This window comes from Caretta caretta, chromosome 5, assembly GCF_965140235.1.
Source record: "Caretta caretta isolate rCarCar2 chromosome 5, rCarCar1.hap1, whole genome shotgun sequence".
Lineage (NCBI taxonomy): Eukaryota > Metazoa > Chordata > Testudines > Cheloniidae > Caretta > Caretta caretta.
The window spans coordinates 120,102,700-120,124,061 of record NC_134210.1 but is presented as its reverse complement, the minus strand read 5'-3'; the positions used below and the strand labels follow the sequence as shown (position 1 = coordinate 120,124,061).

Sequence of the window (21,362 nt, the reverse complement as noted above, 5' to 3'; positions counted from 1 at the left end):
GCAACTCCTAGATCAGTGCTAAATGGGCTCTTCCCAACTCTTTGCACTAAAAGGGTATTTTTTTGGAAATGAGCTTAGCCCCTCTTGAGAGCAGGTGAGTCCATAGGCCGCAATCACAATCTCAACCACTCATTTCCTTCTGCCAACTAACCTGCCCATTGGAGAAGGGCAACATCACTCCGGGGGGGGGGTGTTAGATCTTGGAGGAGGTCCAACTCCACTCATCTGAAGACTTCCTTCACCTGGTTGACTTTCTGCCAGATACTAAGTAGACCTTAAGAGGTGCCTCTAGGGCTTGGATGACTATGTGAGCCAGATTGCAGGAAGAAGTTCCGGTTGCCTATCTCACAGGGAAGGCAGAAACAACTGCGACCATGTGACTAGTAGGTGAACCCAGTAAACAAAGGTAGCAGATAACCAAACCAGGCCAACACAAGCTGAACTTGCCTTTGGGGACTGTGAAATCTATGGCCACAATATCCCTCCCTAATTTTGAGGGCTGATAAATGTAAAGGAGAACCTCAGGTCTGTTTACTTTTAGCAAGTTTCTTGGCCTTTTGCCTGATGTAGCTAGCTATGAAAAGGTAACATGATTGCAAGGGTTGGGATTTTGTCACTTTTCCCCTATTGTTCCCTAAGGCACCAATGGCTGATTGTTGGAACCCAAGAAAGCCACAGTTGTGGAATCCTTCAATTTTGGGGTGGGGGGGGAGCACAGACCCTTTTGTGGCAGTGCGGGTGGGGTTGGGGGTACTAGTAATCACCCTGCTTGCTTCTGATAGTGCTAGGGCTTCTGTAATTTCCTTCTCAGCTTGCTGCCTTAGTTAAAACCTGGAAAAATGACATAGAAAACAAGAAGGCAATGGTCACTAAAATGATCACTGACCATCACAGATGAGAAACCTTTTAAAACATCCTCTATTTCACACACATGATGAGGGACTTTAAGTTTGTGATCATATGATCAAATCCAGTGAGTTGCATTATCTAGTTCAGTTTGCTCTTTTCTGCTCAGAAGATTTCTTGCACATGGTCACCCCCAGTTTGGCTGGTTGGTTCTTCTGTATACGGCATGGAACTGAGCTCACTTGTGTTCACTTTGTAATCATTCATTTCTGTTGTCTTTTTCAGCTGAGTATGGGATTGGTCTTTTCTTGCTCTCTCTCTTGTTGAGATGTTGGTGCGTAGAATTATTTGAGAGCTGTGGATAGCTGGCAGGAGCCTTCTCCAAAGGGAGATAAGGTAGGTTCTTCTCAAAGCCACGACTTGTCCAGAATAATGTGAGCTCCTGGTGCCAAAAAGCAACAAAAAGGCTAGTGATAAGCATAAGGGGCACCAAGTACAGTAGAGCTGGCTGGCCTATCTGTAGCAATGCCCTGACAGCAAAGGTTCCTAGAAGACCAGTGCCATAAGCTATAGTGCAAGCCACATAATAGACCTGAATATCAAATTTGTGGCATTATGTTACAAGGAAGCCTGGAATGAGGATATCCCCTAATCCTAGGATCTTGCATGCCTTGCCACAGAGATCCAATGGAGAGGAGTTTAATTTCAGAACCTTCAGTATCAAAGGAATCTTTTCATTTATGGAAGAGTCTGAGGGGCGGAGAGCTGCTGCCTCCATAATACTCCCCCTAGATTGGGCTAGGAAAGGAGAGATGAATATGTAAAGCACATCAGCCACCAGAAAAGCCAATACATAAAAGGTGCAATTCTTCATAGCAGGCACGTGAATGGATTTGATCATGAAGAGGCAGTGGGCCACACCTAGAGCATCTTCTAGGATCCATGCCCACCAGTCCTCATTTCAGAAAACCCACCAAAGCAGAGTGATGGAGCTGCAAGGTACTTTCAGAAGCAACATCCAAACTTGTATGCTCTTATGTAAACAGGGCAAGTGGATCCTGCATTCTCACGAAAGGAGAGAGGCAACTGCAGAGAGCTTTGGAGAAAATGCAGTAGAATATCCCAATCACAACACACACAAAGCGATTGTGGAAGCAATAGAGAAGGCGTAGCAGCGAGGAGGATGTTACCATGGTAACACAGATCATGGTGAGAGTGCAGTCAGCTGCTTTGTCACTGCATTCCTCGTCCTCTTCATCCTGGTGCTCTGTGTGCTGAGGTTTTGCTGCCATCGCAAGCCCTGCCCAGTAGCCACCAATCATGATGGTGCCCACTGCCGAGATGACAAGGATTGCCATGCTGTAGTCTTGGGTGGGCCTCGTGGGGAGGTACATGGCAGCCCTGAGTGGGGGCTCACTGAATTTCTTGCCCCTGATATCCAGCATATCAGAGTCATGGAGCACAGCCATGGGGATGGCAATGACTGGCATGCAAGGGCAATGGTTGAATGGGGTCAGTGTTGGTGCAATAGCTGCAATCTCTGGGCACTGACAGCTCCTACTGCTGCCTCCTGTGAAGAAAGAGTCTAGTCTCTCTCTTACGAATACCAGTAAACCCTGGGCCCTGTGCAGCTGGGCCAGTCTCCCTTTCTCAGAGAGGCTGCAGTTGCCCCACATCACTGCTGGGACCAACTTTCTGAATGCCCGAGGGGCCAGGTGGGAATGTGGAGAACAGAAGGCAGAGTCAGTATAGTCTTGAAGCGGCAGCAGAGGGGCCTGTCTCAGCTCACGTGGCAAGTGCACCCACTCTGAGCTGAAATCCTCTGGTGCTGCCCCCCACTTTCCTTTACTGTTCTCCTGGAGGGGCCAAGCCTCACAACAAATTCTTTTCTCTCTGCTTCTTCCTTTCCCATGAAGATAGGTTGCACCACCCTTCCCGCCAGGCATTACCTTTTCCTCCTTGCACATCACACAGTGACCCTTTCCATGGCTATTGGAGACAATACCTTGCACATCACAGATTCGTCTCCATGGAGACAGGAGGCCTCATGCAACATGGCCTCACAGAGATAGGAAATACCCAGAGCTGACTCCTGGGTCCCCTTTCATTTTTCCATTTGGACTTTTCACCAAAGAATAGAGACACTTTCCTCCATCTCAAAATCTAGCAACTGGGCTATTCTTGTGGGGAGGGCTGGGGGAGAAGAGTTTGGGGCCACCCAACAACTTGTGCACAAAGGCCAGGGATAATCACAGTTCTTGAGGAAGCACAGGGACTGCTACTTAGGCCTTGTCTACATTAGAAATGTGTAGTGCTTTAAATGTACTGATCTAACTAAACAAAAAATCACCCCTCCTAACTGACCTAGTTATATCAGTACAAAAACTATGTGTAGATGAGGCATTTGTGTGTCCATGGGGATGCACTTTACCCCATAGTTCCTGCAGACAATGGCTCACAGAGTATGCATAGATGCCTAAAGCTTGTCAAAGCATACTTGCTCTCCCTATACTTCGAGGAAGGAGATATGTAATGGTGTTGGATTGACACTTTCGGCTCCTACACAGACAAGGCAGGTCAGGTAATATCTGTTATTGGCCCAACTTCTGTTGGTGAGGCAGACAAGCTTTTGAGCTTACGTGGAGATCTCCTTCGGGTCTGGGAAAAGTGCTCAAAAGCTTGTCTCCCTCACCAACAGAAGTTGGGCCAATAACAGATATTACCTCACCCACCTTGTCTCTCTAACATCCTGGGACCAACAAGGCTACAGCACTGCATACTTCCTGCTCTTGGTTTTTTGCTTCTTTAATCCTCATCACACAGTCCTTTTAAGCACACTCAAAAGGTTTACTTCTGTTTTAACAAACATGCTAGTGCACGACACACTAATTATTCCCTGTGACATAGGATTTGCCATACCATGGTTAGTCAAGTCCGGTATCCTGTTTCTGACAGGGGCTAGCACTAGCTGCTCCACAAGGAAGTGCACAGAACCACATAAAGCACAGTTATGGAAGAACCAGCCTAGAAGGGAATTTTCATCCTCCCCTGCCCCGCCCCCTCAGTAGTTTATATTCTGATGCATGAGGACCTGCTCAGTCAACCCAGCCTGGGATCAGAGAGGTACTTTGTGTTCTTTTTGGCTTACACATCAACAGAAATAGAGGTTCTGTGTGTTGAACTACAGGTATCAATTCTATTGCTAATGCACCAGCTAGGGTAGAATCGAGCCCATTCCGCTAACAGGAGTTAAAAGCCAGTCTAACAACCACATTTTAGTCAGAAAAGTAAACAGATCTGACTGTGGATACACACACAGGAACAGTTGTATAATACACTGTTGTGGGATTAGTGCAACTTCTTGTGTTATCATGACAGTTCCTCCTTCAGGCACCAAAATCCTTTGATTTGCCGTCAGCTTATGAGAGTTGGCAACAACTGTGATACTGCCTTCTCCTGGCTGCTCGGAAGGGACACCTCTTACCCAGCACTACCCCCAGGTTGGGGAGTTGCCATCCAATCACCTCCATCTCCCATGCCCTCATTGTCCTCTGTACCCCCTCAAGCTTCCTCCTGCCCCCACATACCGCTGTACCCTATTCCCCTGCAACGCCATAATCTGCCTCCTGCTCCCCGCAGTACCCTGCTCCCCCTCATTATTCCCAGTCAGCAGTGTCTCTGCTGCTCTGTCCTCACAGCCCCTGTGTCCTGTTCAGTCCCTAGCCCAGAACTATAGAGTGGCAGCCATTTTGAAAACCGAGGGAAGTGGCAGCCAACTTTATTAAAGGCAGCCTCACTTCTGCATGCAGATAGACTGTAGGGAAGTGGTGGCCTTCTTGCTCACTTCATGCCCATTGACAGTAATAGGAGATGGTCATTTTGAATAAGGGAAATGTAATGGTTGAAAAAGTTGAAAATGGCTGTGGCAAATTGGGGGTTCTCTCTGTACTGCTTCCAAGTTGTGAATGATTTTATGAAACTGTATCATGAAATTACTGTGTCATGGGAAGCCTATATGTCTGTGGATTCCACATAAGTCAGCAGAGCTGTGCCATGTCTCTGCCAGGCCAGAGACAATGGTGAGCAATAAGCACTCAAATCTTTAATTCATAGTCAAAGACATTGGGACAATGGGTTTGCTCTAGCTGAGAGGAAACACTTCCTGCTCTTGTCTGAAGGGAGTAAGGGGGGCGGGGGAGTTGAGAGCAGTGAAAAATTACTAGAAGTCAGAACAAAAGAAGCAGGTGACCCCAGCAGGTGTCTATAAAGGGATTAACCGGGTTACCTGTGGAATAGAGCCATTTTGCACCAGATTGAGATGAGGGTTTCTGTGGCAGGAGCAGGGTAGGCAAGGAGGGTGGAGGACCCTGCCTTGCCTGCCTTCCTGACAGAGCACACAAGATCCCCCAAGAACTCCCAAGGGAAGGGTGAGCTAGTAAGGGACATTGCATTTCGGATGTTGTATTGTTTTGTGTGATCTGTGCTGTCCTGTGCTTTACATGATTAAATATAACAAGCATAAAGATGTTAGACTGGGCAACGCCTCTGTGTGGGTGAGTGTGTGGACTGCTTCACAACTACTGCATGCCCCTGAGAGAGTTAAACTGTAAGCCAGAAGTGTCACACCTTTTGGGTGGAGCTCTGAGAGAGGGATGCATCTCAGTACTGGGGAGTTTGAGGGATCAGCACTGCGCCAGAGTGGCTAGGCGGCTGGAGAGCAGGTTCCATCACTCATAGGAGGGTGCCAGATAGAAGAAGGTCTGTGCCCAAAGAACGTGCCTAGGGACCCTGACATTGGGGCAGTGGCTGGACTCCATTCAGGAGCTTCAAACACCCCAGGGATCCAGAGCGGCAGAGGATTGGGTTCCACTCAGTCAGTCGTAGTAGGTGGCCAGGAAGCAGCGCCTGCTGGGACTTCTGACAAGCTGATAACTTAAAATTGGATACTAACAGATGCAAATCCCAGTGATCATTCAACCTGGTGATATTCTAAACAAAATGAGCTCTCAGCCAGGCTTGTAGCTATTCCCATCTCTTCACACTGACTCTCTAGGTATTTTCAGTTTAGGCTTCAGAGTGACAGACAGAGTGACAATCCTGGAATCATATTATATAGATTATAATATCCCCTCTGGGTGCCACTGCAATATAAATGAGAAATGCTAATGACCATAACTGCTCTTCAATAGTGCAGAGAAGATTAAGTGAAAAACATAGGTGCAGATTATCAGCCTGTGTACATTTTCACAGCTCCATTAACTTGAAAGCTTTTGAAGACGATTCAGGACCTGGGGGTGGGGGTGAGGGAACAGAAGAAATGGGGTTCACTGCCCCCTCAACAGAATCTTCGGGGAGAAACTCAGCAAGGCTATCCTTATAACATTATCCCCCCCTCCTTTGATTTCAATGTGGAATGTTATGGGGCCGAGTGCACGCAACTCCTGCTCAAATCAGTGAATATTGCCAGTATTTAGCACCTTTGATGGATTTGGCCCATGTGACAAAGAACCAGGTGAGAAATTAAGGGTTGAGGCTCTGAAGGTTGGGTGGGCTGATCCTTCACTATAAAAGTAAATGGAGATTTTTGCCATTAACTTCAGTAGGAGCAGGCCCTAAGAGCATAAGTTTTTTTTTTTTCCCCTTCGAGGTAGAAAATAAGGCTTATGACAATATCACAGCAGCAAAGGTCTTTGTTCCCTTCTTCCAGGCAGCGTGGGGAAACAAATAAAACTAATCTTATTTTGCTTTCCTTCAACAGAGAAGAGGAAAGGAATCTTCATGAATGCAAAGCTGCATTTGATTTGTTTTAAAATAGATCTCAGCATATATGTTAATAAACCTTACTTTAATTGCACAATATGAGGGAAACTGAGGGAGAGATAAGCCACAGGGGATTTCTTGATGAGTATATTTTATACCCTCTTTTCTATAGGGCAAAGAAGAACAATTAAAAGATGGACATATTTTCTTTACAATTCTGTAACCTACTTTTGTGAAACAGCTGCTTGATGGAAACAGACCCATTACCCGTAGAGTCAAATTGAAATCTGTATAGAGTAATTGTTTTATTTTAAATGATACCATGTTTGTTCAGTTCTCAGAAGGAGCAGGAGTTTGAGGTAGGTTTCTTTATTGGTGAATAATCCAGTAGACTTGCAATGAGCCTCATGAAGGCTAATTCAAGGGTAAGGCAATTGTGTTCATATTTATCCTTTATTTGGTCACAAGAGATTGTTTCATTTCATTTGAACACATAAAATATAGTTAGCTTATACACCATAAATAACATTAGCCTTCAAAAATCTATGAGCGAATGCCAGTGTGTCTTTGCTGAGGGCAATTTTAAATCTCTTGTGTGAGCTGATCAAATTAAATAAAGCTTCTGTTCTGTCAAGGTTCAAAATCTACTGATGTGCCAGCATTCATTCTTCAGCTCTGTATTTAGCTTTTAAGGCAGACAAGGTCAGCAGTGTCTGATTGATCAAGCATCTATCTAGTAGGAAGACAAGCTGGTTTTTCCCTAAGAAAGAGGTCTCCCTCAACCCACATATTCATCTCCCAGATCAGAACAGCTGGTGTGGTGTTATTCCACCAGATGGCATTCTTTATCCAGTAAAAACATTGACAGATTTTTGCCACTATCCATTTGCCATGGGGCTTAGGGTTTTTTTTTGTTCTTTTTGTTTAAAAGGAATGTTTTACTATACCAGCCCTGCCTCTCTTTTGCCACATATAGGAATGGTAAAAGCATAAATAAAAGGACAGTTTCTGTGAAATACTGTTGAACTGATATGTCAAAATGGAAGGTAAAAATACAGGACAAAACACAGAATTCATGCCTTGAACTCTTGAAATAAAGGGGAGTGCAGTGCTATGAAACAAACAAATAAATACATTGGTTCCCTTTAGAAGTGAAAACATGATTTTTCCAACTGCCAATGCTGCAAACTCCCCCTCAGTTCTGATCATCCAAAAATCAAATTAATCCTTGCCTCTAAACATCAGGCGAGGTCGTTTTTGCCATACACAGCTGAACCTGTAATGAAATTTTTTTACAACCAGAATCTGGTAAACAATTTTGTGGAGGATGCATGAGTAGAAAAGAAACCAGCATAGCTGCATTGCCTCTGGTATGTAACAGAGACGTTTAAAAGACAAAACAACTAAACCCCCCAAAACTTGTTTTTGTCAAATAAAGTAATAACATCTAGCTCTTCTATAGCACTTTTCAGCTCTGTTTCTCAAAGTGCTTTATAAAGGAGATCTTATCACTATTTTACACATGGGGAAACTGAGGCACAGAGACATGAAATGACTTGTCCAAGGTCACCCACCTCTCAGGGGAGTGCTCTAACCACTGAGCTATGGGATATTCTGATGTGGGGCTCCCTCAATCTCTCCTGTTGAAGCTGGTTCATGGTAGATAAATATTGCAAGAATGATTGGAACACGAGACTAAACCCTGTGCTGCCCCAACACAAAGGCATGAAAGAGTGTGTGTGTGTGTGGCGGGGAAGACTGTAGTCTGGTAGAGCCCAGCCATTCCCAGCTTCTCCATTCCATTGACTTGCTGTGTAATCTTGGGCATGCCACTTAACCTCTCCAGCCTTGACAGCATTAGGTTATTTTGCCAAGTTTCCAACCACTGCAACCACCAGTCAGTCAATCTCCGTTATCTTGCCGGGTACTCATATGGCCCTCAGCACACAATATCTGAGCACCTTTCACTCACAGAAGGTGTTAGGCTCACAACACACCTGTGAGGTAGGGAAATTTTACCCCCCATTTTACAGATGGGAACAGAGGTTCAGGGTAGACTAAGGGTGGGATTCACAAAGGTACTTAGAGGTCTAAATCCCGCTTTTAGGCTTCACTGGAGTCCACAAAACTGCCACCAAGCCCTGCAGGCACCTAATCTCAATCAGAACCTATAAAAGTTCTCAGTTTCCGCCTCTGGGCATGCACACTGCTACCTAACTCTAGGTGACCAGACATGTGTCTCTTATCTAAGCCCCAGACTGATTAATGAACCAGGGCATTCATCTGCCTAAGTTGCACATGGGGCACAGTCGGGTAGGTGTACTCAGTGACAACCTCCGGGGTTGGGTCCCATTCTGAATTTGGGAGGAGGAGGTGGTGTTAGTGCCCATGATGTCCTCCTGATAATTTTGAGCCCCGTGCTTAGAGCATTCATCTTGGATGTGGGAGAACCAGGTTTAAGATCCCCTTTTCCTCAGGGGGAGAGGATTTGAACAGGGGTCTCTCACCTCTCAGAAGAGTGCTCTAACCACTGAATTTTGGCATATTCTGGTGTCGGACTCTTTCAATCCCGCCTGATGAACTTCCACTATAGATAGGTAATGGAAGAATAATTGGGGCAGGGGGACTAGACTCTGGGTCTCCTGCCCCTGCAAGTGGGGGCATCAAAACCTGGACTACAAAGTCTCTCTCTCTCTCTCCCTCTCCATCTGCCCCATGACTATTTAAGTATTTATCCACAGAGAAATGACATTGGACTAGAGAGAGAGAGTCTGTAGGCATAGGATATATCCCTCTTGTTGGCATGTCTCATTGTCTAGTTTAGGCGGCTCCCTGCTGAGGGTGCTGGCATTTGTGGATCCTATTGTAAAGTGCTCATCTCTCCCCATTCATTGTGTAGGGAGCCTGGGTGCCTACCTTGAGCGTTACGGATCTCAGTGTTGTTCCTGTGATTTTCTAGGTCCCCAAAAGTTAGTTACTGTCATGCTGAGCATTGCGACGCCTAAGTCCCTTTGTGGGTCCCACCCTAAGTGATTTGACCAATGTCACATAGGAAGTTTATGGGGAATTGCAGGTTGTCTGCGGGCTGGTGTGCACTGAAAACGTATATTGTCATAGCTACATCTCTCTTACGTTCCCCGAGACGTAACTAAGCCAACCCTAACCCCTGGTGTAGCCAGCGCTGCGTCAATCAACCATCAACCTAGCTACTGCCTCTCGGGCCAGTGGATTATCTACAGTGACAGGAGAGCCCCTTCTATTGCTTTAGTGAATGTCTACAGTGATGCGCTACTGCGATGCAGCTGCAACTCTGCCATGGTAGCATTTTAAGTGCGGACATATCCTGAGTCCCAGTCAAGCACTCTTGTTGTTGACTTTATCTCCTGCTTTAGCTGTTGTGGCCTCAGCCTACTAGACTTAAATAGCTGTGTGTGAATGCGAGAGTTGGTAATCTAATAATTGGAGACAGGCTGTTTTTAAGCATGGTGCCTTTCTCTCATTTTAAATGTCTTTGCACCTCCGTTTCTTCGATCCCAAATGCAGTGCTTCATAGAAAATCTGTCCAATGAAAAAAACAGTTTGAACTTTTTTAAAACTAGAGGCCAGATTCCATGTTGGTTCATGTCTTCAAACTTTCCTTGGCATCCCTCAGGGCTAGAAACCTACTATTTGTTTTTCCAAATGAAAGCTGAAATTCCTACATCATCACATGGCTCCAAGAGCTGGGACTTTAGGAAAAATCACCATATATTGTGAGAGTTTGCAGCACTATATACTGCAGTGACTTGCAGGAGTTAAGCAACACAGATGACCATGAGTGTGTCTATCAATATACTTACAGCTTGAATACTTATCTCATGCTTTGTCTCATTCATTGTGTGTACTTATTGACTCTGGAGTGTGACTGTGCTTAGAGGTAGGTTATGTTTTTTCTGCCAGAAACGGAGTTCACAGCTCTGTAGATCTTCTGCAACAGCTTCTGACTCGGCTTGCACTGGCAGCTAGAACACAGCAAGGAACTTCATGGCCAGTATGCTTTACATTGCCTCCTCTTGTGAAGTGCTGAGAGCACGAAAATACCATTGAGTTCAGGATCCCTTGTTGAGTCAGTCCTTCTATTTGTAGCTGTCCGAAACGTCACAGCTCTGGTTTACAGTATAGCTCAGCTGTAAATCATTTTAGTTCTACATATGCTTATGAATTAAGGGCACTTTTGAGAGTATCCCTCAATGCTGTATAGAGGCTATTGTCAGGAAAATTCATCAGCTGCTGTTTTGCAACCCTTCCCCACCCCCCCGCAGGAATTATTACTGTACAGCAAGGGACCCTGAAGTAGCTGCCCCACAGTATACACAGGTCCTTCATCTATTCTATAAAGTTAGTGTGTTGAACAGCATGAAGGTACGTTAATTTAGCCCTGAGTTCAATGACTCAGGTGCCCTCAAGGGTGGGGCCTGTGCTGGTTCACAAAGACAGTGTACACATTTTCTTTTGTTGAACTCCAGGTGGGTTCACACTCCATGAATATCACTTTGATTCTTTGGTTTCTGAGGTCAAAGTGAAGGTCAGTAGAAACCAGGCAGTGGTCTGCTGGCTTCATTTCAAACCCATATGGATCTGAGCATTTTGCTGGTGTCAACACAAAACCAGGTTTTCTCAAAAGATTTGTGAACCTAACAGCCATGGGAAACTGGGCTGAATTTTCAATTCTAACTAAAAAAATGCAGGCAAACTTTGCATAGATTCATGTTCTGGAACAAATCTTTTACACTGCACTAATTCCACCACCAGTTACATGTGTGCAACCTCATTGTCTTTGAACATTGTGCTCTTGAAAACAGTTCTGGTTGTTGACACATGATCCAAAATAGAATCCAATTCACTCTCCCATAGCTGTGTTGAGAGTGGTGCTAACGGGAATAAACAGGAGAAAAAGATGCCAGTACAATTAGAAGATTTGAGTCCAAGTAGAAATAGAGAGCAGACCAGTTGAACAAGAGGGGGCCATTTCTGCATCATAACTTTCCAGAGTAGAACTGCATTTTGAGATCATGAATTGGTTTGTAATTTTATATTTCAAAACAAATACTCTTTCATTGCCCCTCTGCAGGCTATTTTTCTCTGTGTTTTGCAGTGCAGAGGGTTAAAGGACAGTTTTTCACATATGGAGACTTGAGTTCCCATGATTAAGTCCCATGCGCAGCCCAAGTCAGCCAGTTCAGATCCGATCTGAAATCTCAGGGGTGTTTGCATCAGAGGTTTTGGTGTCACAGAGCCATCTAGGATTAGGATAAGATGGGTTGCATATTTGGGTTCAAGGTGTATCAAAACTGTTGTGCAGGGAACATGCATTGTCTCTTGCAAGTTCTACCAATCTTTCTCTTTCAGTTAACAACATTTAACTCTCATGATTTCTTTTTAAAACGTTTCTCTTCTAATTGCAAATGTCTAGAGAACAAAATCTTCCCCAAATAATTGTTTTGTTACTGCTCCCTCTCTCAGCCACAGCTAAAATGAATCTGAGCACCCATCTCAATGCCTGAAGAGACAGGAACATTTAATTTTAAACAATTTCCTTTTAATTTCTTTCGGTGCCTTTTGCTAAATAAAACATGATGGAACACAACCGCCATTTGCATTTATGCTAAAATGGGAGGAGAACAATCAATACCAACTGCAGCACAATGCTGCCCACAGACGAACAGCAGCAAATAAAGCAAACTACATTGGCAATCTCTCCGGCACCGTAAGCCAGCCAGTTAGTGTGCAACAGCTTACATCCATCTATTTATCCCTTGCCGTAGTAATGGAGCGCCTTTCAAGTATTGTTAAAAAGAAACCAGAAGCAGCTGTTTTCCTTCCTTCCAGAGTGTAGCACGGAGGATGGGGAAGAGAGAGAGATGGGTTTGTTTAAACGGTTGCTTTTTGTATGTGATTGGGTGCCTTGCACATCTCTGTCTGTAGATCTGGAGATCCCACAGGCAAAGCACCCCAAGAAGCCAGAGGGACTCCCCCAGCCATAATAGGGGCAGTTGGTGAGGCCCAGATGGGACCCCATTATTCAGCTCCCAACTAGACCAGACCAGTGGGGGCACCTTTTCATTCAGACATTCCTCCCAAGATCACCAAGCCCCATGCCAAGCATGTGACCGACTCTTTTCTTCAGTTGGGACTCTGGATATTACTTTGTCTGCTGATATTTGTACCAGCCTCTCTCCTGGTTCCTTTCCTTCAGCGTCCCCCCCTCCCCCCACTTACTCAGATGGGCTCACTCTCTCTGATTGCTACGTACCTCACTCTCCTATTCATTTGCTCCTTTTAATTCACCCTGTCCTGCATTCCCCTCTCACCCATCGCTGAAAGCTCTTTGGGACAGAGGCCGTATTCTGTGCAGTGCTTAACACTGGGGGACCCTGGGTCATGACGGAGGCTCCCAGTGCTACTGCAATACAAATAATGAATGAATTATAGAATAAAGCTAAACTGGTTTAAACTGCTTCAAGGGACTCTTCTTTAGGGGTCTGCATCAGTGTACCCAATCCATTTAAAACCAAAGTGGTTGCACTAGTGTAACTTTTCTAGCAAGAGCAGTGTGCTCACGATTCCATGTGGGCAAACTAATATATAAGAAGGACACTGTGAGACCGTAATGCTTGTAGTTATTCTTCAAATGTAAATACCATTGCCCAGGACATCAGTGTAAAATTCTGGGTAACTCCACTAAAGTCAAAGGAATTTTTCTGAGAGGAGAATTTGGCAATTTTGGGTTTTTAAATGCTAAGCAGGCCGCCTTCATGCTGTGAAATATCCTACCTGCCAAGAATTCATGGAAAAACTATAGACCTTTAATCTTTAGGCCTTGTACATTGAAAAGAGGGCAGTTGTTCACAGCGACCTCTCCATGCACTACAGTATGTAGCTGTTCCTGCCAGTGTTCCCAGAGCCCAGGAATCAGCAACTGCTGTTATGAAACAGCCATTATCTGGGATGCCAATGAGCACATGGATCTTAGGATGACCGTGTGCATGTCACTCCCAAGAATGTACGCCGCGTTGCTATATGCTCCTTCAGCTCAGCTATTTCCCAGCACTACCGGCATTTGAGCTCTGGGGCCCCAGCTTAAAGGTTTGCCCACATTTGTAAGTGCACTGCATTGTTTTCCACACACAATGTACGTGCCAGAATCGGGGAGGCCATTTTCCTCTTTAGCCTCCATACCAGTATTGAGCCTAAGCCGACATTAAGAGCAGTGCCCTAATGTTGCAATCACTGACTATGTCCTGCTGAGAAGTAGCCACTACTTGAATTAAAGCTACTCCAGGGGCCTCCCTGCTGCAGCTAATAGATAGATATTGATCTGAATGAAGGAAGCACAGAGAAAAGAACTGACACGACAGCAGCAAGTATCATTCTATTTTAATGACAATGTAAGCGATTTAAAAGCAAGCTCAGGATGTAGGCAGCACATCCTTCATCAGAAAGGTCTGGGAAGTGGTGACTTCAAATGCTATGGAAATAAGGCTTTAGGACATCCTTATTTCCTAGTAAAGGGTCATTTTATTATTAACTCAGGCCTTGAAAGCTGTAACATCTGTCCCCCATGCAGCTTTAATAGGGAGTTTGCACGATGGCTCAGAGACAGAAAGGCTAAACAAAATATTATAAACTAATCATTCCCCTATGAAGTGCGGCTGATTACCATGGCTCTACTCCCCTGCGATCTCTTCATCTGATACAGAAGAACTTTATTCCTGACTGTGATGAAAGAAACTGAACCAAAACAAGTCCAGCAGTACATGCAAGTCATCAGGCAGAGTTTGGGCGATTGCACAGGTCAATTTGTCTTTTAACTCTTAAAACAGTTGACCATCTGAGGAACACGGTGCAGAAATGAAAGTCAGCATGATTAAGGTGGTATTACAACAAGCCTGGTGTTTGAATGCATCCCTAAAACAAAGCAAGGTTTGCAGTCCTGCTTTTTAAAAATGTGTGGATTTACTGTTGGTAAAAGGCAGAAGTTTATGGCGACCTGCAAATTATTGGTAGATATGCAAATTAGAACAGTTAGCAATTTGCATAATAGGGTCGTGGGCCAAATTCCTTGGCCCAGGTGCTGGTCAGATGTGGAACTGGGGCGATGGGGTAATCCTTCTCCCTAGCCACAGAGCTGCTACAGAAATTCTATACAGGAATCCAGTCTCATACTTGTGTAATGGGACTGCCCTCCTTCCAATGCCCAAGGAGCATCCAATTCTGCACCTGTGGTAGAGGGGCCAGATTTGCCTGTGGGTGCATGTGTCTTCAACTCCCTTCAGGGTGCACGGATAGCCTCTTGTAGTTCATCCTGGCATAGTCAGGCTTCTTAATTTTGCATTTCATTTAAAAAAAACAACTCTTTTTTAACAAGACAAATTCACTGAGTTTAAACAATGTATCCTTCCATTCTGAAAAAAATAGTTCCTAATAGGAGGACACAAGAAAGAAGCAGGGAAATGGTTGTAAACACCTTCTTCTTTTTGTATCTAGTCCAAATGCATGCTTTTGCTTCTGATTTTTCCCCTTCCCTGAGCTTTTGTGACAATTTTCTGGACCGTTTGATTTGTTCTCCCATCCCTCAGAAATGTGGTGGTTCTGTCTGCAACTGTCACAGGAGCACTCTACAAAAAGAGAAATCTGTATATACAAGTGGGTAAAGTACCAACAGACGGCACATGGGGAATATGCAGCATTAATAATCCCAGGTTTTGTAGGACTAATAAGACAATTTGTTGTGCACTTGAAATGGCTTAATATTGTACTGTTTTCAGTTTAATTTTGACAAGGAGAAAGGGCTGGAGGGCCACAAAGTTCTGTGAAAGGAATGCTTGGTACTTGGGGAGAGAAGGAAGTTTACTTTAGCACATTTCCCTCCTCCAATGTTCCCACCACCATCCTGTCTCTTATCACAGGTTGCTTCTTGTACTTAATTCCTCCCCCCGCCACACACCTCCACCTGTTTAAGACAGCGGAGGTTGTGATTTTTTTTAACGGTGAATGTTTTTCATGTGAAAGTTGACTTATTTTTTGTGAATTATTTTAATGGAAGTGGCAATAAATAAAAAATACTTAGACAATTTTGCAGAGCAGATGAAAATTGAATGCAGACACTGAACAGCAGAAAACAAAATACAAAGACCTGGAACACTATCAATGTAGCCATCATTCAGCAGCAAGGGAAGACCCTGCTAGATGAACTGGGTCTCCTCAAGTTAAATTATACCACCATTGTAGTGTTTGATACACATGCTGGGGTCAGGTTATACAGGTGATAAAACACAGAACATACTAAACTGCACAAGTACCTGCTCAGGTGAATATGCTCAGGCTTCTTCAAACATCCAGTTCACACTGGGCATGCTTAGAGGTTTAACACAGATAGTAGAAGCAAAGGGTCTGATTCATCATTGGCTTTCACCTTGTACAATCATTTATGCCAGTGGAAAACACTGCCATTATGAATGAGTAGCATGTTACACCCTCTTTGCCCTGATGTAAATGACTACACAAGGTACCAGGCAAAGGTGAATCAGGCCCTTAGTCCATATTAACACGATATCACTGCTCTAGCACAGACATTCCTACACTGATATAATTGATACCGGGTCTTACAATCGTTGGTGCACACTTTACATTCAGAAAAGGAGTACTTGTGGCACCTTAGAGACTAACCAATTTATTTGAGCATGAGCTTTCGTGAGCTACAGCTCACGAAAGCTCATGCTCAAATAAATTGGTTAGTCTCTAAGGTGCCACAAGTACTCCTTTTCTTTTTGCGAATACAGACTAACACGGCTGTTCCTCTGAAACTTTACATTCAGTAGCAAAACAGTTTTTGCTACTATGGAACCTTTGTAGTTCTTTCAGCACTTGCTCTAGTTACTTGTTTTGACTGAAAACATACACAGTAATATCAACATTTACTACTAGGTATGATTCAGCAACCGCCAGGCCAGTTGTAACCTAGAAAGTGCAGATGTTTTAATTGCGGCATGCTAGCCTGATGAGGCCTGATCCAAAGCCCACTGAAATCAATGGGAGTCTCAGGACTGATTTTCATGGGTTTTGCAGGAGGCTGTCAGTGAATTTAGAAGAGGTTGTAGAAAGATAATACATTTACTTTCACTTAGTTATCTTCTAAAGCAAAAAGAATTTTCTGTAAGGCAATAAACAAGGATTGGAACAATAGAACCAAACCATTACATTTATTGGCTTCTCTTTCTTGAACAGTAGATTTTCTATTACAATAATTTTCTTTCAATGTGATGTGTTGGAACTCTTTATTATTCTAAAACTAACACTAAGTAAAAATCTTCCAGAACGTATAGCGGTGGATTTCTTGTACATTTTCTGAATTAAAAGCAATTGCTTTTAGAGGCTGAAGACAAATTCTTTTCACATATAGTCTAAGTTATGTTGGCTCAACAATGGAACACACTGCATATTTCTATTCCATTTATATTTTACATTTTATCCAGGTTAAGATTTACATCTGTCATATTTCAATAACTCAGTACAACAATACAGCAGATTAAAATATACCAGAAGGCACTGTGCTTTACTGGTTTGAACAAAGGGGGGGCCAGAATCTCAGCTAGTGTAAATCAGTGGAAGTAAGCTGGAATCCGTGGAGATACCCCAATTTATAGCAGCTGAGGATCACATCCAAGTCTGGGACTTGAGACACAAGGCCCAATGCTGTGTTGCCCTGAATGTCATGTATCCATTTATATCCGTGGAAAGCAAAGGGAAAGTTGCTGTAAACTGTTATGATTATGGTGTGGTAGCATTTTATGCCCTTTTTACACTGGTGTAACTGACTACATCATGTGCTGTCAAATCTCATGGTTCTCATTTTAGCTTATATGGGGATTTACTGTGTGACCTTGGTCATGTCACTGACCTCCCTGTTGCCCTATCAGTAAAAAGGGATTATAATACCTAAAACAAGTAGCTTGTGGGATGTTGTGACTGCTAGACTTAATCCATTAATGTTTGTAAACTACTTTTGAGATAATGAGGTGGAAGCTCCATTAAAAGAGCTGTATATATTTTCTTTTGTGCACTGAGCCCTTTACCTGTATTTCCTTTACACAATTCTTAACTCTTATTTAAACACAGAAAGAAATGACTGAGAAGGACATAGCAGTCTCTGCTGTCCATTTCCAAAAGTCAACATCCTTTACAGCCCTCAGCTCTTCTAAATCTGTCTACAAACATAGGCGGAAACTAGATTAAAACTTTAATACTTTGACCCCATAAACTTTTAGCCCATACAGATGCAGTAGCTCAGGTGATTCTTTTTTAGCCCATACACATCAAATCACAGAACTAATTAACTCTTTAATTGCTGGCGTAGAATATTGTGCACAATGAGCACTTCATGGAATTATAGAAGATTAGGGTTGGAAGGGCCCTCAGGAGGTCATCTAGTCAAATCCCCTGCTCAAAGGAGGACCAACCCCAACTAAATCATCCCAGCCAGGGCTTTGTCAAGCCAGGCCTTAAAAACCTCTAAGGATGGAGATTCCACCACCTCCCTAGGTAACCCATTCATAGATTCATAGATATTAAGGTCAGAAGGGACCATTATGATCATCTGGTCTGACCTCCTACACAATGCAGGCCACCGAATCTCACCCACCCACTCCTGCAATAAACCTCTCACCTATGTCTGAGCTATTGAAGTCCTCAAATCATGGTTTAAAGACTTCAAGGTGCAGAGAATCCTCCAGGAAGTGACCCGTGCCCCATGTTGCAGAGGAAGGTGAAAAACCCCTAGGGCCTCTTGCAATCTGCCCTGGAGGAAAATTCCTTCCCGACCCCAAATATGGCGATTAGCTGAACCCTGAGCATGAGTCACCATGAACCCTGGGCAAGACTCACCAGCCAGATACCCAGGAAAGAATTCTCTGTCGTAACTCAGATTCCACCCCATCTAACATCCCATCACAGGCCATTGGGCCTATTTACCATTAATAGTTAAAGATCAATTAATTGCCAAAATCATGTTATCCCATCATACCTTCTCCTCCATAAACTTATCAAGTTTAATCTTGAAGCCAGATAGGTCTTTTGCCCCCACTGCTTCTCTTGGAAGACCATTCCAGAACTTCACTCCTCTGATGGTTAGAAACCTTCATCTAATTCTAGTGCTTCACCACCCTCCTAGTGAAATAATGTTTCCTAATATCCAACCTAGAACTCTCCCACTGCAACTTGAGACCATTGCTCCTTGTTCTGTCATTTCATCTGTCACCACTGAGAACAGCCAAGCTCCATCCTTTTTGGAACCCCCCCTTCAGGTAGTTGAAGGCTGCAATCAAATCCCTCCTAACTCTTCTCTTCTGCAGACTAAACAAGCCCAGTTCCCTCAGCCTCTCCTCGTAAGTCACGTGCCCCAGCCCCCTAATCATTTTCATTGCCCTCCGCTGGACTCTCTCCAATTTGTTCACATCCTTTCTATAGTGGGGACCCCAAAACTGCACACAATACTCCAGATGTGGCCTCATCAGTGCCAAATAGAGGAGAATAGTCATTTCCCTTGAACTGCTGGCAATGCTCCTACTAATGCAGCCCAATATGCTGTTAGCCTTTGTTAAGGCTGAATCCCCACTCCGGCACTTCGAGTGCAGAAGGTGGGGGCCTCAAGGATTTTAAAAATTAATACTTGCCACTCCAGGTGTGTATTAAACTCCCAAGGTTACAGCTTTTCTCTGACTTTGGCTGCCACCACCCAAATGCAAAAGAATCCCTTGGACCCAGGAAGGAGCACTTGGGAATTCCTTCCTGTGGGGTACCCTCAAGCCCTTTCACCCCCCCCCCCCGCTTCGGGGAAGAGCTGAGAAAGAAAATAAAGGAAATTAGCTGTTGCTACCAGCTAATCAAACAACTTGCACAAACCTCTTAGGACACCAAAAATTCAATCCTGTTCTTAAAAAAGGTAAATTTTATTAAAAACAAAAAAAGAAAATACATCTGGAAGTTAGCTTATTGCTAGATTTTAAAAGAGCAATTCCAAAAATCAAGCACCCAAAATAGCTTTCTTGGGGGTTCAGGTTAAATGTTACAAGCAAACAAAAGCATCTGGGTTTAGCACAGAGGAGTCCATTAGCCATAAGAAATAAACAGAAATAACCCTAATTGTGTCTTTCCAAACATTCCTGATCTACTTACACTTTTGGGAGTTCCAAATAAGTAGTTCTAGGTATGATCTGATGATTTATGATCATACCTGGCTTAAAGAGGCTTACAGCATTGCTGCTCTGTGTCTCTGCTCTCCGGAGAACAACCAAAGACAAAGGGAAAGCTTCTTTCCCAATTTTAAAAAGTTCTAGCCTTCCCATTGGCTCTTTTGGTCAGGTACCCTTTTCTTTACTGGGGGGACTTTGTTAACCCTTTACAGGTAAAGCAAGCAGAGAACAGCCACCAAGAGGGACTTTATAGCTAACTGGCTGGCTGGGTGTTCATAAAAGGGAGCTACCCCCCCTTCATTTATCATAGCTTTCTTGGCAACAAGGGCACACTGCTGACTTATATCCAGCTTCTCATCAACTGTAATCCATGGGTCCTTTACTGCAGAATTGCTGCTTAGCCAGTCAGTCTCCAGCCAGTAGCAGTGCATGGGATTGTTCCGTCCTAAGTGCCGGACTCTGCACTTGTCCTTGTTGAACCTCATCAGATTTCTTTTGGCCCAATCCTCACATTTGTCTAGGTTACTCTGGATCCTATCCCTACCCTCCAGTGTATCCACCTGTCCCTCCAGCTTAGTGTCATCTGCGAACTTGCTGAGGGTGCAATCTATGCCATCATCAAGATCATTAATAAAGATGTTGAACAAAACCAGCCCCAGGACCGACCCCTGGGTACTGGCTGCCAACTAGACATTGAGCCATTGTTCACTATCCGTTGAGCCTGACAATCTAACCAGCTTTCTATCCACTTTATAGTCCATTCATCCAATCCATACTTTTTTAACTTGCTGGCAAAAATACTGTGGGAGACCGTATCAAAAGCTTTGCTAAAGTCAAGATAGACCACATCCACTGCTTTCCCCATATCCACGGAGCCAGTTATCTCATCAGAGAAGGCAATCAGGTTGGTCAGGCATGACTTGCCCTTGGTGAATCCATGTTGGCTGTTAGTGATTACCTTCCTCTCCTCCATTGTACAATAAACCCAGAATGCTGTTACTCTGAAATCTGATTGCATCGTAGATCCCCATCAGCTGGCGCTGCTATTACACTATCCAGTGAAATATTACTGTTAAGCATTTCATCTTGGTTAGATTTTCATCAAGAACATGGAAATAAAAGGTGAGGGGGTGTACTGGGGTTCCTAATTGATTGCATTATGCTTTATGGGCTTGCTTCTCAATGCCTTGCTCTTTGTGAAGTCATTTACACCTGTTAAAAGTGGGTGTAAAATGCTACCACATCAGAATGGTGGTGTTTTGCATCAGCTCTACACAGATGTAAATACACAACTTTGGTTTCCAAAGTGCTCTCTCTCTATCTCTTTCTTACAGACACACACACACAATTATATATATTAAATACAGAAACTAAAGGATCTGACCATCATTGCCTCCGACAAGAAAACCAACAGATGGTAGCTATGAAGAAAAGTCTCTGTAAGTGTCCCCTTTTCAAGTTTCTCCCCAACCCAACTTTTCCCCTGGAGCGAAGTGAGGTTTGTCCCTCCTATGGAGCAGGGTACAG

The 21,362-nt window shown here is 44.0% G+C and overlaps 1 pseudogene; it reads right to left on the bottom strand.

The window, feature by feature from the left end:
* Positions 1 to 1,105: 1,105 nt before the first annotated feature.
* LOC125637411 (signal peptide peptidase-like 2B) overlaps positions 1,106 to 21,362 on the bottom strand; it is a 147,878-nt pseudogene continuing 127,621 nt past the window's right edge.